Source organism: Carlito syrichta, unplaced genomic scaffold, assembly GCF_000164805.1.
Source record: "Carlito syrichta isolate Samal-C Ts95f unplaced genomic scaffold, Tarsius_syrichta-2.0.1 Scaffold243451, whole genome shotgun sequence".
Classification (NCBI taxonomy): domain Eukaryota; kingdom Metazoa; phylum Chordata; class Mammalia; order Primates; family Tarsiidae; genus Carlito; species Carlito syrichta.
In genome coordinates, this window is record NW_007187547.1 from 172,331 (window position 1) to 189,614 (window position 17,284).

At 39.3% G+C, this 17,284-nt stretch overlaps 1 pseudogene; it reads left to right on the forward strand.

The window, feature by feature from the left end:
- The first annotated feature begins 4,954 nt into the window (after nucleotides 1–4,954).
- On the forward strand, nucleotides 4,955–5,412 carry LOC103253646 (annotated as a pseudogene).
- Nucleotides 5,413–17,284: the final 11,872 nt, after the last annotated feature.

Genomic DNA, 17,284 nt, shown 5'->3' on the forward strand with positions numbered 1-17,284 from the left:
AAAATGACTAGAGCATGCATATGCTGAACATAGAACAAGATAGGAAGACCAAAAGCTATCAAATATTAGTGACTCACCCAATATGCATGAGGCACGTGAGTTTCCAAATAGTCATAATATATTCAATATGCATGAGGCATTCGATATTCATGAGGTCTTAAATTAGCCATCCATCGCAGATACCCATTCCAGTCCCACAAGTCCTCTGCCAAGTGAAAACCAGAGCTGCTGGCAGGGTGATGGGTAAAGTTACAACAATGGCCAGGTGTGACTCTCCTAACACAAGATTTTAAACACCACACTGACTTGTATCAATCCACGATTGTTTTTGCCTCTTCTTGAGCTCAACGGGCCTAGATGGGGCCCCAACCCTTTTCTCTCAATGTTCCTGCTCCTGGCTCAGCCGGGCGGGATCAGAACAAGTTCAGAAGCCAGAGCAGAGCTGAGCCACAGTGGCTGTGAAATGACTGCTTGAACTCCAGGTGTGATCAATAATTGATTGCGAGGGTGATGGAAGGGCGATGTGCAGATTCGGATCTCTGTGCCCTTCATCAGGCCGTGCAGCCTCAGGCACCATGCCCAGTGCAACCTGTTCATAATTTTAACACATTTCACGTGCACAGTTTGTTTCACCTCTCAAATAAATTAATTATGGAGACTTTAAAGGATTTTCAGAGGGAATCTCATTACTAACTGCACATTCTGCCCTACCAATCAATAGTCTTTTCATTTTTACATAGCAAGTGGGAGAGAAAAAGGAGTATGAGGGGGGAAAAAAGTCTTCCATTTCTCATTTCATCATCTCCAGGCTCAGCCTTTAATGAGTGCTCTGAAACATTCTCAAACTCTCAATTCCCACTGTGTGACCTTGGACAGATTAATTGACCTCTCTAAGCATTATCTTTAAAATACCTTTTGCTAGCTTTGCTTTTCCCTCTACCTTGAATGCCCATCACTCTTCATGTCTGCATGAGAAACTCCTATTCATTCTACAAAATCCTACTGCATGCATAAAGGGAAGGAGTTTGACCTAGTGATAAGAAGACCAAGCTTTGGAGTCAGATAGTGCTGGGTTCAAATGCTACTCCAACACATATTAGCTATGGTGACTGTAGTCAAGTGACATAAACCTCAGTTTCCTCATCTGTAAAATGGTATCAGTATACATGGTTCACAGTAGCTATAAGGAATTAGTGATAGACTACATGGAAAGCCACTTAGCATGGGCAGGGTTGGGTGCATAATATGTGCTCAATATCCATTGGTCATTATTATGCATTTATTTATTTCACCACTATGTATGGAAAATCTACCATGTGATAGCACTGTGCTTAGGTAGAAACCTTCCATGACCCACTGGCACAATCTAAACCACCTCTCTTGACTCTGTTTTGAGCTCCTTCTAGTAACATGCATGTCATATTCCATTTTCTATTTGGTGGATCAGTAGACTGTCTCCTCACAGAGGGCAGGGATCAGTCTCATTTTGCTTTGCAGTCACAGAGCTTAACATGGTGTGTGGCCGGCCCACAGTAGACACTCAAATATTGGTTGAACTGTTGGCATTCAAAGCCCTGTTGGCATACAGACTGACACAAGATGCCGCGGGATCATGGAGAAGAAAGAGCATGTTGTGTCTCGGAGGGTCAAGTGAATGTGCCAGATAAGATGCCAGCTGAGCCAAATCTTGGAGGAGGAGTTGGAGCTAACCAAAATTCAAAAGGAGGACTGCATGGCTGGAGCGGTCCCTGGAGACACTGCCACAAATCCTGAGTCCTAGCTCTTAGTGACTGGGAGAGCAGAGCTACAGAACAGGGCTCCAGAGTGTGGGTTCTGAAAGTCACAGCACCCAGGGGGACTCCTGGCAGCAGACACTCCATGAGCCTCCAGACTTGAGATGGAGGTGGGAGCCATATCTCAGTGGACTTTGCTGCATGCTATGGAGCAATGAAGTTACAGGTGCTCCTTGACTTACAATGGAGTTCCATTTTCAATAAGCCTATTGTAAGTTGACAATGCACTGAATACACCTAACTTTTTGAACACCATGGCTTAGCCTAGTCTAACTACATGCTCAAAACACATTAGCCCACAGTTGGGCAAAAGCATTCCACACAAAGCCTGTTTTATAATAGGGTGATAAAGAACTCATGTAATTTTTTGAATACTGAACTAAAAGTGAAAAACAGAAAAGGATGCAGAGGTACTCTGAGTGTGCTTTCTACTGAATGTGTACCCCTTTCACATCATCATAAAGACAAAAAATTTTAAGTCAAGCTATTATGAGTGAGGGATCATCTGAATTTTGTGGAGAACAAAGGTGCTCTTGGAGGGTTCCAAGAAAAGAAACATGTTCAGACTTATATTCTAAGACAAAGCCATTGGGAAGCCAGTAGAATATGGCCTGGAAGGGAGGTGTTGAGCCTGAAAGTGACTGTAGGAATGGTAAGGGTGATCCCCCAGTAACTAGCACACTGCAGACGTGCAGTAAATATCCACTGAATGAACAAGGAAGACATAGCTAAGAACATGGAGATCACTTAGGAGACGTTGCTGAGAAACAATAGGAACCTGGACCACAGCTGTCCGAAAGAACTTTCTGTGATGATAGAAGTAGTCTGCGTCTGAGCTGTCCCATGTGGTAGCTGCTAGCCACATGTGGCTACTTGTTGGGAGCCGGCCACGGAGGCCCACTGAACGTTAGGGATCAGGGAGGGCCATTGACCCCGAGACCACTAGGATGTGTTCGGGAGCTTTTGACCCCATTACCTCTCCCTTTTCTTAGCAATAAAGCCTCCTGTTAGCTCAAGCATGAAAACTCTGAGACTGGGATGAACACAAACTAACATTAGAAACTCATTATTCCCCTTTCCCTTTGACTGCGGTTTAGACTTCCAGACAGGTCCTGGTTCAAGCCACGACCACATCAAAGAGCCCTAGTGCTGAGAGCCCAGCATGACCTTTGGACTGGGCCACATTATGCAAAACTGGTTTTAGTCATTTTGTTTAAGTTCCATTATGTGTGTTAGGATAAAGTATAGGAATAGATTGTTAATCATTAGGAAAGTTAGTCACAGGTAAAGTGTGTAGAATAAAATAAATATGTAGACTACCATTGATAAAATGGTATAATATTTTTAGAAATTGTATTAATACTTCTGAGGGACATTAGCCAAGCATAAGGAAAAGAAAGACAATTTTGGGTTTGTTCTTCCTCATGCTTGAAGACACATCTGGTGGGCAGGGGATGGCCCCATGCACCTGGCTTTGTGTTCACGTAGAAGACGTGAGTCTGACTGCAAAATTAGGGGATAAAAACCCTCTGTATTTCTCAATAAAGGGGCTTCTGCACTAGACGGAGTCCAGTCTCTTTCTTTCTTCCCCCTTCTCTTTCTCTTTATTTCTCCAGAATAATCACTGATGCCGCCACATCTTTCCAGGGACCCTCAAATCCTGCAGGGGCTGGCCCCCAGTAGCTACTGAGTTCTTAAAATGTAACTAGTGCCATTGAGAAGCTGAATTTAAGTTCAGTTGGTTTACATTTTAATACTCACATGCATCTATCATAGCACAGATTCACACTAAGACTGAGACAGCATAAATAGAGAGGAAGTGTCCCTTAGACCTCTTATTCTGAAATATTTAAATTGCCATCCAGTATTTAAGTCAACATTTTTGAATATGTTTTTATGATCGTATCATAATGCCAATTAGCATTTCTGATCCAAATAAAAGTGGGATATCCCAGGCAGTTAATGATAATAATAAATGATCATCCCCTGAATAATCACTGTATGTTGACAGCAGCAGTAGAGGGTGATGTCTGAGGACACAGTGTCTGGAGTCAGATGGCCCTGATGTACACAGACTCTCTGTAAAACAATAGTACCTACCTCATGAGATTGATTACAAGAATTAGATTAGTTGCTACTAAGAAACCTAAGTGTTTAATACATGTGAGCTGTTTTTGTATACTTGATGCACATAATCTCATTTAATCCTCTCAACAACTCTCCAAGGTAGATGTTATCTTTCCCACATTTCAGATGAAGAAATAAGCTTAATGAGGATAATTATAAATGAATTATTTGGTGTCACACTGATTGTAAGCACTAGAGCCAGGAATCACATCCAGGTTTTTCTAAATCCAAAGGCCTGAATCAAAACAAACTGATGACATATACTAAATTTTCTTCGTCATCTGGCAGTGCAGAACAGCAATGCATGAGAAAGGGGAAACAAATATGGTGAGCCCTTCAATTCCCCAGTTTATCCCTTGAGGAGAGTATACTAGCTACAGTGCAGGAAGGGTAAACACAGGAGAAGCCTAGAAGTCTTTCTGAGTCAAGGAGAGGAAGCTAGGAGACCAGGGAGGCCAAGGAAGCTAGGGTTTGCAAGACAATACCCGAGAGGAGAGATCTTCACAGAGAAATACAGACAAACATCCAACATCCTGACAGACAGAGAGAGAGTGATCTGAAGAGTGACCCAGGCATCCTATAAAATCTTTAGCTGAGTACTGATACATTTGAGGAAACTACCTGAGCCTGGAAAAAGAACCACTCAGAAGGAGCAGAGGGATCAATCACCACAGCTCAAAAAGAGCCAGGAACAGTTCAGGTTTCCACCACCTCATATTTCATGGGGCATCAGCTGGGGTAGTCAGAAGGATACCACCTCAACAGGAAGGCCTACAGTCTGCTCTAGTCTTGCCTAACAAAGCTTAAAAGGAATCTTTGAAAAGATCAAACTATGTCCACATACTGCATACTGGAACAAAGCTAAAAAAAAAAATCTTTATAGAAATTCAGAAATTACCCCACATCTTTATAATAAAAATAAAATAAAGAAATACAGAAATATCCAGAACCTAAAAAGGTAAAGTTTATGATGTCTGTCATTTAACCAAAAATCACTAAGCCACCGGCAGAGGCCGAAATCGGGACCTGACAAGATGACCGGGCTGCCTCACAGGATCATCAAGGAAATGAGTGTTTGCTGGCCAAAAACTGGTTCCCGGCATTAAAGCAGAACCAGATGAGAGCAAGTCCATTATTTTCATGTGGTCATTGCTGGCCCCCAGGATTCCCCCTTTGAGGGAGGGACTTTTAAACTTGAACCATCCCTTTCAGAAGAATACCCAATGGCAGCCCCTAAAGTACGTTTCATGACCAAAATCTGTCATCCTAATGTAGACAAGTTGGGAAGAATATGTTTAGATATTTTGAAAGATAAGTGGTCCCCTGCACTGCAGATCCGCACATCCTGCTCTCCATCCAGCCTTTGTGAAGCGTTCCTAACCCAGACAAACCACTAGCAAACGACGTTGCAGAGCAGCGGAAGACCAACGAGGCCCAAACCAGAGAAACAGCTGGAGCATGGACTAGGAGATACGCCATCAATAATATTTAAACCCATCTGATAATCAAGTGCACGTCACTTCTCCTGTTCTGCCAAGACGTCTTCCTTTTTTATTTGCCTTTAATGGACACAGTCTTAGAAACATTCAGAATAAAAGCCCAGACATCTTCAGTCCTTTGGTGATTAAATGCACATCAGCAAATCTCTGTCTTGTCCTAATTCGCTGTCATAAGCATGAGCAGAGGCTAGCAGTGTCATCTGGATTGTCACCAAGTGTGTAAAAGCAGCGGCCTCTGTGTTTGTTCTTTGCCCTATCATGGTTTAAGTATGAAGCACTGTGAATGAAGGTAATTGTCAGGGTTAGCTGCAGGAGAGTGGGTGCTTTTCTTTTTTATTTCTTTGAGGGGGAAGGTAGTTTTATTTTAATTTTATGGGCTCCTCCCCCCCTTTTTATGGTAATCTAATTGCATTGGTTGAAAGCATCTGATCAGTTCTTTAGAATATGCTCTTTAGCCAAATCTAACTTTATTTAGATGCTGTGGGTGGACAAACTTGATTGTTTGAACCAAAATGGGAACATTAAACCAACATCACAGCCCTCACTAATGACATTGTGACTTTGCTGTCAAGTGTAGATTCCCCCCTTCAAAAAGAGCTTGTGACCATTTTGTATGGCTTGTCTGGAGACTTCTGTACATCTTATGTTTTAGCAAAATATTTTTTATTATTCTTAAAAAAAAATTACTAGGCATGCATAAGCCCAGGAAGTTGAGACTGCAGTGAACTATAATCGTGCTACTGCACTCCAGCCTGGGCAACAGAGTGATACCCTGACTCAAAAAAAAAAAAAAAAAATAGGCGGTGCACTGTGGCTCATGCCTATAATTTCAGTACTTTGGGAAGCCAAGGCGGGAGGTTTGCTTGAGGCCAGGAGACTGGGCAATGTAGCAAGACCTCGTCTCTACAAACATTCAAAAAAATTAGTCAGGCATGGTGGCATGTGCCTGTTGTCCCAGCTACTTGGAAAACTGAGGCAGAAGGATCATCTAAGCCCAAGATGTCAAGGCTGCAGTGAGCTGTGATCATGTCACTATATTCCAGCCTGAGTGACAGAATGAGATCTCGACTCAAAAAAAAAAAAAAAATGGCTAGGCATGCAAAGACGCAGGAATACACAATCTGTAATGAAGAAAAAAATCAGTCCATGGGAACAGAACTAGAAATGACACAGATAATAGAATTAATTTTTAAAAGGTCATTAAAATCTTGAAAACACTCAGAAGGAAAAAAATGCATTATATACAAATATATATATATAATGATTAGAGCAGACTTCTCTTTGGAAACAATGCAAGTGAGAAGACATCAAGGGAACAACTCTGAAGTATTAAAAGAAAACAGTATTAACTTAAAAGTCTATACCCAGCAAAATATGCTTCAAAACACTGTTGTCTCCCAGTAAATTTCCATGTAGGTTTTCTAAACCAGTTAAACATACTTGTCATAACATTATCAGACTTCAAGTTAGGACCCACTGGCCTCTTTTAGGCACACATATTTGAAATTTTAGAAAAGTGGTCCACAAGTTCATCACATGGATCCCTACTGCAGAGACTTCCAATACGGTCTGAGGGCCTGACACTTTTGTCTTGGATTCTACATGGATGCTTAGGTAGCAGAACATGTGAAAAGACAGTAAACAAACAGAAAATCCCTGATTGACAAAATATGTTAATATCCTGTAAGCACAGGTTATACATATTAGAGGATCTATTTTCCATACAAATCTATCATATAATGATCAACCTTCAAGTAATAGTTAACAGCTATAATTTATTAAGCTCATACTATCATATTTTATGAATCTAACTTGGCATTTTTGTGTGATCCACCATTTTATGTACCTTTTAATATATGCTGCACTAAAAGAGAAAAAAACGCTGCTAATTAGACAATACGAGGCTTATTTATCATTCGCCATTTTATTTTAAAGGCCTTCTTAGATTCATCTAAATGCTCTTATTATGTATCATTCTCGGGCACAAAAAGCAATATATACACAAAGTAAATTGCATAAAGTATTATTTAAAATTCTTACAATCAGTGTTCAACTCTTCTACATACCTTTTTGACTCAAAAGGGTGTCTTCTAATCCCCCTCCATATACTATCACCCTCAGTACTATCAAATGCATTCATGATATAACATTTCTTGAAAGCATGCTGCACTCTCATCTCTGGACTTATTCTTCCAAACCTCTGACACCCATCCTGCAAGTTTTGGAACTGAAACTTCCTTTACCAAAAGGTAACAAGGTTACCTTGGAACAAGGAAGGTTTTCAAACGGAAACCAAGATGATATGTATGCATTCCTTGGAGGATTCTGGAATAAAAACCAACTCCACAGCTATATGAGCAATGACAACTACATCTCAACAGCCATTTGGCTGACATCTATCATAATATCCCACTGATCATGACACATATCCCAATTTGAGAGAAGTTAAATTTTTTTTAATGTTCTCAGAGGTAAGAACTAGAAATTGACCTTCCATATGACCTAGCAATCTGCCTATTGGGAATATACCCAGAACTCAAATCATTCTACAAAAAAGATACCTGCACATGCATGTTTGTTGCAGTTTTATTCACAATAGCAAAAACATGGAACCAACCATGCTGCCCATCGAAACTGGACTGGATTAAAAAAAAAAATTGGACCAGGCTCGGTGGCTCAGCCTGTAATCCCGCGCCTTTGGGAGGCTGAGGTGAATGGACTGCCTGAGCCCGCGGGTTCGAGACCCGCCTGGGCAGGCGAGACCTCATCTCTACAATAAATCAAAAAATTAACCGGGCGTGATAGCGCGCACCTGTAATTCCGGCTACTAGGAAGGCTGAGGCGGAAAGATCACCAGAGCTCAGCAGGTCGAGGCTGCAGTGGCCGGGAGCGGCCACTGTACTCCAGTCTGGGCAACAGAGTAAGACTCCAACTCAAAAAAATTTAAAAAAAAAATTGGTACATATACACAATGGAATATTATGCAGCCCCAAGAAAGGCAAACATATGGACTTCGCAAAAACTTGGATAGATTTAGAGTCTATCATACTCAGTGATCTATCACAGAAACAAGGAACAGAGCACCATATGTTCTCACTCATAAACGGACCTTGAACAATTATCATAATTCTATAAGAAAGGGATTGGCAGTAGTGGGAAACTGCCCGGGGGGGTAGGATTGGCAGTTGAGTGAAACTACCAGGGGAGGGAGGCGCACACCTCATCAACAAGGGTACCCGCATAATGAACATTTTATACCTAACCCTGAATTGTGTCCCACATCTCTAAAATAAAAAAATAAATAAATGTTCTCACAGCCAGTAAAACACAGCATGTGTCAAATACTTTCATTCACCTATTCCTCTTGTGATATGACAGGCACTAAGTTAGGCACCAAATTACAGCAAAAAATAAATTGTAGAATGTCCCTAAAGCCAAGAAACTACAGGTTCTTATAACCCCCACAACAACCCTGCAAAGTTGCCATAGGTATCCCCATTTTACTGGTGATTTTTTTTTTTACTATATTTTACCACAATCTTTATTGTACATCCAGTTCCAAATAAAATTTTGCTTCATAGGTTCCATAATTTAGTAGTAGAGCTTGGATAGCAAAGTAGGTATTCCTTACTTTTAAATATATAAGCAATCCAAAAAAAAAAAAAAAGCAACCATAATCTAGAACTGATCTGAACGGAGATTTGGCCATTTCTACGCAAAGGATTTCACCAATTCTTTCTTACCAGGAATTGAAAGTAAACATCAAAAGCCCACTGTATCATACCTATTGTATAAAAGTATGCTTCTGCTAGTTGTATTCAGTTCGTATTCAAGACTGTGGATATAGATGTTCTCAAACCACTTTATAGTCACCAAAGAACACTTTAAATGTTACTATAGATGGAAAATATATTCAATAGTGGCACTATAAGGTAGCAGTTAAGAACAGCCTCTACGGCTAGGTTACCTGGGTCAAAATCTTCTGCCAATTAACAGACAAGTGACCTTGGGCAAGTTATTTATCTTCTCCATACCCCAGTCATTTATCTTCTCCATCCCTTAGTTTCCTCTTCTGTAAAGAGGAGGTGATGACAATTGTATATCTCTCACAATCTATTCAGAGTATTAAATAAGTTAATGTGTACAAATCTTTCAGAACAATATATTCCATACAGTAAGCACCACATAAGCATTAGCCAAAGTTATTCTTATATCCAGATAATTGTTATATCTCAATTGGTGTTCTACCGGTATTAAAGTCAATATTTTGGTACCCAGAAAAAATGATTGAACAAATCAATAAATGAATGAATTGATGTTGCTTTCACAGGGGCATTTCTGGGTGAAGGAACAGCACATTATCCTTGAACCAATTGGACAGATACTCTGACTACCCAGGCATGCCTATCAGCAGATGACTTCTTAAACCACTGGATTTAAAGAGAAATCACTTCATCACTCACATAAAATCTAGTTCTGATTTTTAAATGTCTTATTTATAAAAAGCTCAAAGTCTGAGTCATTTAACCCTGAGTGAACATTTTAAACATTTTCTATAGTGCTTCAGAAGATTTCTTTTAAGTGTCATCAGAAGAATAATTTTCAATTAATACTGAACAAGTAGAATGAAACTGCTTAAGATCAATATCCATTTTCCCCCTTACTTTATAATTAATGGAGTGACTGCTTTGCTTTGGCAACTACAGCTTACTATGAGAAAAAAAAGTCAGCCTCCAGGGTTGGGGGTTGGAAGAAGCTGGTGAAATATACAGCACTACTTACATATTAAGTATTCTACAGTCTCTTCTCATTTTTCCTAAGGCTTTGTCTGAAAGCATCTGCCTCTGCTCCATTTTCACTCACTTTGCTGAGAACAATGATTTAAGCTTTATGAATTTGTTTTGCAGTGAATTGAGACATGAGCTTGTTGCAGCTTTTAGACATGTTTAAAGAAGAAACCTCCCTGGGCTGCTGTCAGGGACTTATGGGAAGCTGCTCTCCTTGGAACTGAATGGAGGAGCTGGCCAACCAAGGGGAAAGGGGAGGAAATGTTATAACTTGAGAGAGAGGGGAAGAATGCAAAATGAAACTTGGTACTGAAGCATCAGAGGCAGAGTCAGAAAACTTCAACCCCAACCTGGTACTTGGGCATGGTAGACAGTTGGTTTTACCTACTCAACCATACATCCCATCTTCATTTCCCTTGGAAGAGTTCTTTATCGCTCACTCTCTGCTTGTGGGATTCCCATGGGATTGATGACACTATCCCTAGAATGACCACACAATTTATCTTTAAAACTGGAACATTTCGAGAGTATACTTTTTAAAATTATAGTTATATGAATAAGTTTTGGCTATGTGTTTACTGACCAACAAATTGGTTTCATTAAATTCATGTGTCTATAAAATAGTTCTAATTGTTTTCAAAAAAGCATTAGGAAAAAAAAAAACTTTTTTCCAAAACAATAAAATAAAACATATGCATGACCATTACAGCAAAATGCAAGGTGAGGTTTTCTTTATATTGATTTTCTGAACATTTAAAATAACAAGCAGAATAATTGTTCTCCATACATCATCAGGTACTTCAATCAATTTCTTAACCACATCCTTTAGTACAATGTCAAAGGTGTTTTCTAAAAAATTAATGGTTTCATCATTTTAATGTTTTCATAGAGTTGCCTACATTTTATGAAATGCACCTGTGCATTCAAAATTGCATTTTAAGTTTAATAAATTTGAAATTGCTGAAAGTCTCAATTGACTCTTGTCTGTAGATTCAAACATTTCTAATTTCTGATTGTTGATAGACAGTAAGGAGAAAGGTATTTACTGCCATACTGAAGTTTTTTAATCCAACATTAGCTTAATTGTAAAAATTTTATAGTTTAGTAATTCAAATTGTGTGGGTAAAAAAATAATGTAATATTTAACAGAAAAACCTCAATTTGATTAGTAGAGTATCACAGTTCATTGGGATGCCATTGTTGTGAATTATGTGTACAATACAATCAACTTCAAGTAAGTTTTGCTTCAAAGGTTTTACAACTTAAAAGATTATTTTACCCCGACACCACGTTGTACCAAAATTGTATATGTATTATATTACTTTAAATAATTTTATCTTCAATGCTGAACTTTTCAACTTAATCGACAGCTACTTTCATGATAATTTCAAGTGGTTCACCTTCAAAAGAAAGAATTTTTAAATTTAGTTTGTTTCCAATAACTGGGTGAAAAATTCAAACTCTTATAGAAATTAACTAATTAAAGAAATTAACTTCTCTTTTTGAAGCATCTCAGGACCCAGATGTAAAGCTGGCACCCAGTAAAGTTATTTTCAATGGCATCAACACACTTACAGTCATCATATTGCTTTTTATATCACACAGGAAAAATTGGTATAAAAAGTGAGAAAATTAACTCAGAAGAGGAGTCACAATGAAGAGTCATGTTTTACAGAATGATATGCAAAAGCACCTGCTGCCACTGCACACATTAATTTGTCATCGTTAGCCAAAATCCTCTAAAAACAACTACAAACACTCGAAATAGATTCTGATGCTCCAGTAGATTTGTGCCTTCTTGTTTCCATGAAGTCAATACTAATGTCATGCCCCCACCTATGGATGATGTGTCAACAAATGACTTGTACAAGTTAATCTTTATTATCAACTTTCTTGAGAAATGGAAATCCATTTACTAAGTTTTTATTAAACAAGCACATTTTTAGTTAATTGCTGTTTAAATCATGTAAAAAAAATTGCAAAGTAAAAAATCACAACCAAACAATGAAATAAATAGTTGCAAATTTCACTACATGATAATTAACAAAATCCCTTCTATTATTCTCTATGCTATACATTCATTTCTTCCACGTACCTCACATACACCTGATCTCCAGTTTCCACATTTCCAGTGGATCCTGCCAGCTGAAGGACTGACAGTCCCACAAGTTACACAGGCCATGGCACAAGCCACAGAGCTCTCTTTCTGGTACACCATATGGCCAGCAGGGACAGCAGCATTAATTATTCATCCAACTACCATCCAAGACCAAAAGATGTAAATAGAAGATAAAAGAAATTAGCAAGACCAAGCTTCTCCTCCCTAAACATCCACCTTGCTGCCCTTGTGACTTTGTGCTGAAAAAGGGTCAAGACAAAGACAATCATCATGTCTGGGTGACTTTTAGATTTAATTATAGACCAATGTCAAAAGTCACTTCACTATATATGTTCTCTCATACAACTGAAGAAGTCCACAGCATAAGTTGAAAATGCAAGTAGAGGTCTACTGAACTCATTTCTAATTAGAAATTCCTCAGCATATGAATGAGTTCTGCTCCAAGAGTGCATTTTTAAGTCCAATTTGTTTCAAGTCCAGCAAAGTTAGCCTAGATACCCAATACAATCAGCTATAGAGTACTGTATGTATTCAACAGGCTATACTGACACCTAGTGCAGAGGAATAATACAAAAAACAACTCAAATGAGCATCATTAAAGTTCATAACTTGAAGGTTCATATGTAGGAAACATTGTATTTCAATGGCACTATTAATAAAATTTTATTAGAAATGAAGAAACTTAAATCACCTAGGAAAGACAACAGATACAAACTTGGGCTATCCGAAAAGCAAATACATATTCTAGCTTGTCCTATCAGAGCACTGCAATGCCCTGGACATGATGATTGGTTCCAAGTTGAATGCATCACTCTTGTTGAACCGATGAGAATCAGATTCATATCATTTAATGGGAATCTGGGATTTTTTGTTTTGTTTTTTTAGAAACTTTCTACCTACTAGGATTTCTACTAAGCTGGACAATTAGTAGCCATCTTGTCATCAAGTAGGAAGAGGTTGCCTGAGAATGAAACTGACTGATTATTGATTACATCAGTTGAACTCAAGGATTCAGCAGGGTCCAAAGTCCATAAAATTTGGTCCCTGCTTCCATGAAGTTCACTATATCTTAAGAAAGTAAGCCCAACCAGGAGGCCGTTCACAATTTGAGAAAGCCCATAATTCTGCCCTAAAAGTCTTTGAGAAAGTTGGCAATTTTGCACCAAAAGTCATTAGCCATTTTACAATAAAAATCACAACACAGGTGAGGTATTTAACAGCATGAGAGATCACCATGGGCTGCAGTGGTGGGCAAAGGCCTCACGGATGAGATAAAACTTAACCAGACTTTGAATGAGAAATAAGAGAAAAGGAGAGGAGAAAGCATCCTAAGCAGAGAATAGCCTGAGCAAGGTTTGAGGCAGGAATGAAAATAGCATTTGTTAAGCCGCTTTACTATCCACACAGTGCCTTTCTTTTTTAAAATGAAATTTTATTTTATTATAGAGATGTGGAATACAAATGAGGATTAACTACATAAGTAGGTCTACATGCAGGTGAAGTTTGGGCTTCTGACTGGCCCTCACTCCCCCCTGGTAATGGAACAGGGACCCTTTGTTTTGTCACATGCACCCCAGCCCTCCTCCCTCCCTCTCTCCCTCCCCTAGCAGTGCCCAGTGCTAATGTGATTAATATTCAGGGCCCACTTGCGAGTGAGAATATGCAGTATTCGGTTCTTTGTTTCTGTGATGGAGATCTCAGTATTATGGTCTCCAACTCCATCCGATTTGCTGCAGAGTCCATGATTTTGTTCTTCTTTATGGCTGCATAACAATCCATCATGTCTATGTACCACATTTTCTTTCTCTCGTTCCATGCTTTCATGTTTTTGCTATGGTGAATACTGTGGCAATAAACATGCATGTGTGGGTGTCTTTTTTGTAGAACGATTTCTGTTCCTTTGGGTATATTCCCAGGAAAGAGACTGCTGGATCATATGGAAGGTCAGTTTTCAGGTCTTTTAGGAATAGCCACACTGCTTTCCATAGAGGCTGCACTTGCTTGTACTCCCACCAAGAGTACAGAAGCATTCCCTTTTCTCTGCATCCATGCCAGCATCTATTGTTTCTTGACACATTAATGATAGCCATCCTTATCAGAGTTAGGTAGTATCTCATGGTAGTTTTGATTTGCATTTCTCTAATGATGAGTGAGGCTGAGCATTTTTTGATGTGTCTATTGGCTGCTTGTATGTTGTCTTTTGAGAAGTGTCTGTCCATATCCTTTGCCCACTTTTTAATGGGGCTGATTGTTTTTTCCTTTCATTTCATTTGAGTTCCTTGAGATGCTGGATGTTAGGCCTTTGTCAGATACATATTTACAAATATTTTTCCCATTCTGTAGGTTGTCTCCCCACTCTCTTGATGGTTTATTTTGTTGTGCAAAAGTTTTTCAGTTTGATGAGGTCCCACTTGATTATCTTAGCTTTTATGACATCCACTTTTGGGGACTTGGTCAAGAATTCATTGCCTACTCTGATGTGCATATAGATGTTCTCTACATTTTCTTCTAGGATTCTTATAGTTTGAGGTTTTACATTTAGGTCTTTGATCGATTTTAAGTTGATTTTTGTATGTGGTGATAGTTACATAGAGGTCCAGTTTCATTCCTCTGCATGTGGTCAGTCAGTTTTCCCAGTACCATTTGCTAATATGGTCTCCTTTTCCCAGTGATTGTTGTTGGTTGCTTTGTCAAAGATGAGTTGGATGAGAGATCAAGTTGTTGCTTCCAGAATCTCTGTCCTGTTCCATTGATCTATGTACCTACTCTTGTACAGATACCAGGTTGTTTTGGTTACTGGCCTGGAAATAAAATTCAATGTCTGGAACTGTGATTCCTCCTGCTTTGTTCCTTTTGCTGAGGATTGTTTTGGCTATTCATGCTCTTTTTTGTTTCCACATAAATTTCTGTATAGTAGTTTCCAGGTCTGATAAAAATGATTTTGGTAATTTAATGGGTATTGTATTTAATCTGTAGATTGCATTGAGTGGGATGGATAACGACAATGTTGATTCTTCCAATCCATGAGAATGGAATGCTTTCTCATTTGTTTGTGTCATCCTTGATTTCTTTGAACAACATTGTGTAGTTCTTATTGTAAAGGTTTTTCATTTATTTGGTTAGGTGGATGCCAAAGTATTTCAGTGTGTGTGTGCACGCAAGCACGTGTGTGTGTGTGTGTGTGTGTGTGTGTGTGTGTGTGTGTGTATCTATTGTGAATGGTAAGTGCTTTTTATTTGATTCTCTCCCTGCTTGCTGCTAGTGTATAGAAATGCACCTGTCTTTTGCTTGTTGATTTTGTTCTTTGAGACTTTACCAAAGTCGTTTGTGTGAGGAGGATATTTACAGACTCCCTAGGGTTTTCAAGAATCATATCGTTGGCAAAGAGGGATAGATTAACTTCCTCTTTCCTTATTTGGATACCCCTGATTTCCTTCTCTTGCCCGATTGCCTTGGCTAGGACTCCCAGCACTCTATTGAACAGGAGGGGTGAGAGGGGCATCCTTATCTCGTTCCTGTTCTTAGGGTGAATGCTTCCAACTTCTGCCCATTTAGCAAAATGTTGACTGTGTACTCAGTGCCATTCATAGTGTAACTATAACTCAAGACCTTTTTTTTTTTTGAGTTGGAGTCTCACTCTGTCGCCCAGACTGGAGTGCAGTGGCTGCTCCTGGCCACCACAGCCTCGACCTGCTGGGCTCCGGTGACCCTTCTGCCTCAGCCTTCCAAGTAGCCGGAATTACAGGCACGCGCTACCATGCCCGGCTAATTTTTTTTTTTTTGTAGAGATGAGGTCTTGCCAAGTTGCTCAGGTGGGTCTCAAACCTGCGGGCTCAGGCAATTCACTCACCTCAGCCTCCCAAGGCACAGGATTACAGGCTGAGCCACCGAGCCCGGCTTCAAGACCCATTTTAAAGGCTTTGACTATTTGAAAAGGTCAAAGAGATATCAGCTGGTCAAGAAATATCAAAAATTTGTCTAGCACCTATTGAGCTCAAGCAACTTTCCTGGGTGCCATGGAGGGAAAAAAAGAGAAAACCATGGTTTTTAAGGAATTTAAAGACAAGCACTCCATACAGAGAGGCATTCAGGCCAGACTTGCTTTATAACAACACTCTCACAATAACTAACCTGCTCCAGCAATAGGGACATTAATCTATTTGTGAGGCTCCACCATCATGACCCAATCACTTCTTATTAGGCCCCACTGTTGCATTGGAGATTAAGTTTCCAACATTTGAGGAGACATATTCAAACTATAGCAGTGTGATTCTGGCTTTAACTGCAGTTCTCCTCATTGAAGAACAAACTACTGAATCTTAGGAAAAGAAATGTCCTAGTCCTGACCTGTTTGTGTTTCTTCTAAATTCCACATTTACTGACATGTCAGGCTACCTCATATCACATTTTACTCGAAGGGAGTTCCCTGTTTCTCTGCCATTGTTCAAAGGCTTGACTGTCTAATTGCTAAGCTATAGCTATTATTACCTCCAATTTGCTACCTCACAGATCCATACAATGGTGGAAATGGAGAAGACTCATATTTCTCCAGTTATACTTGCCAAAATTTCCTGCTGCAGCAGCTTATTTTTCTCCTAGCCATGGGTCAAGGACTGGATCGATAATGGGTGTTAATGAAAAGAGAACGATTTCCAAACTGTTCTCAAAAGCTTTCCACCATTTTGAAGAGGAAAGAAATATCTATTATTACTTACTGGGTTGTACTATCAAATATTCCCCCATAATCTGGAAAGATCAGGGTTTTGTTTTTTAATAATCTATTGCCCACATATTAGCATGATAGTAATCAATAACAAATAATAAGAGCCAGTTAAATGGTAAAGACAGTAAATGTCATGGAAATCCACAAAAAGAATCTCACTACCAGGGCAGGCTTTCATTCATTTGCTCATTTATGCATTCAGTGTATATGTATTAGTAACCTACCACACACCAGGC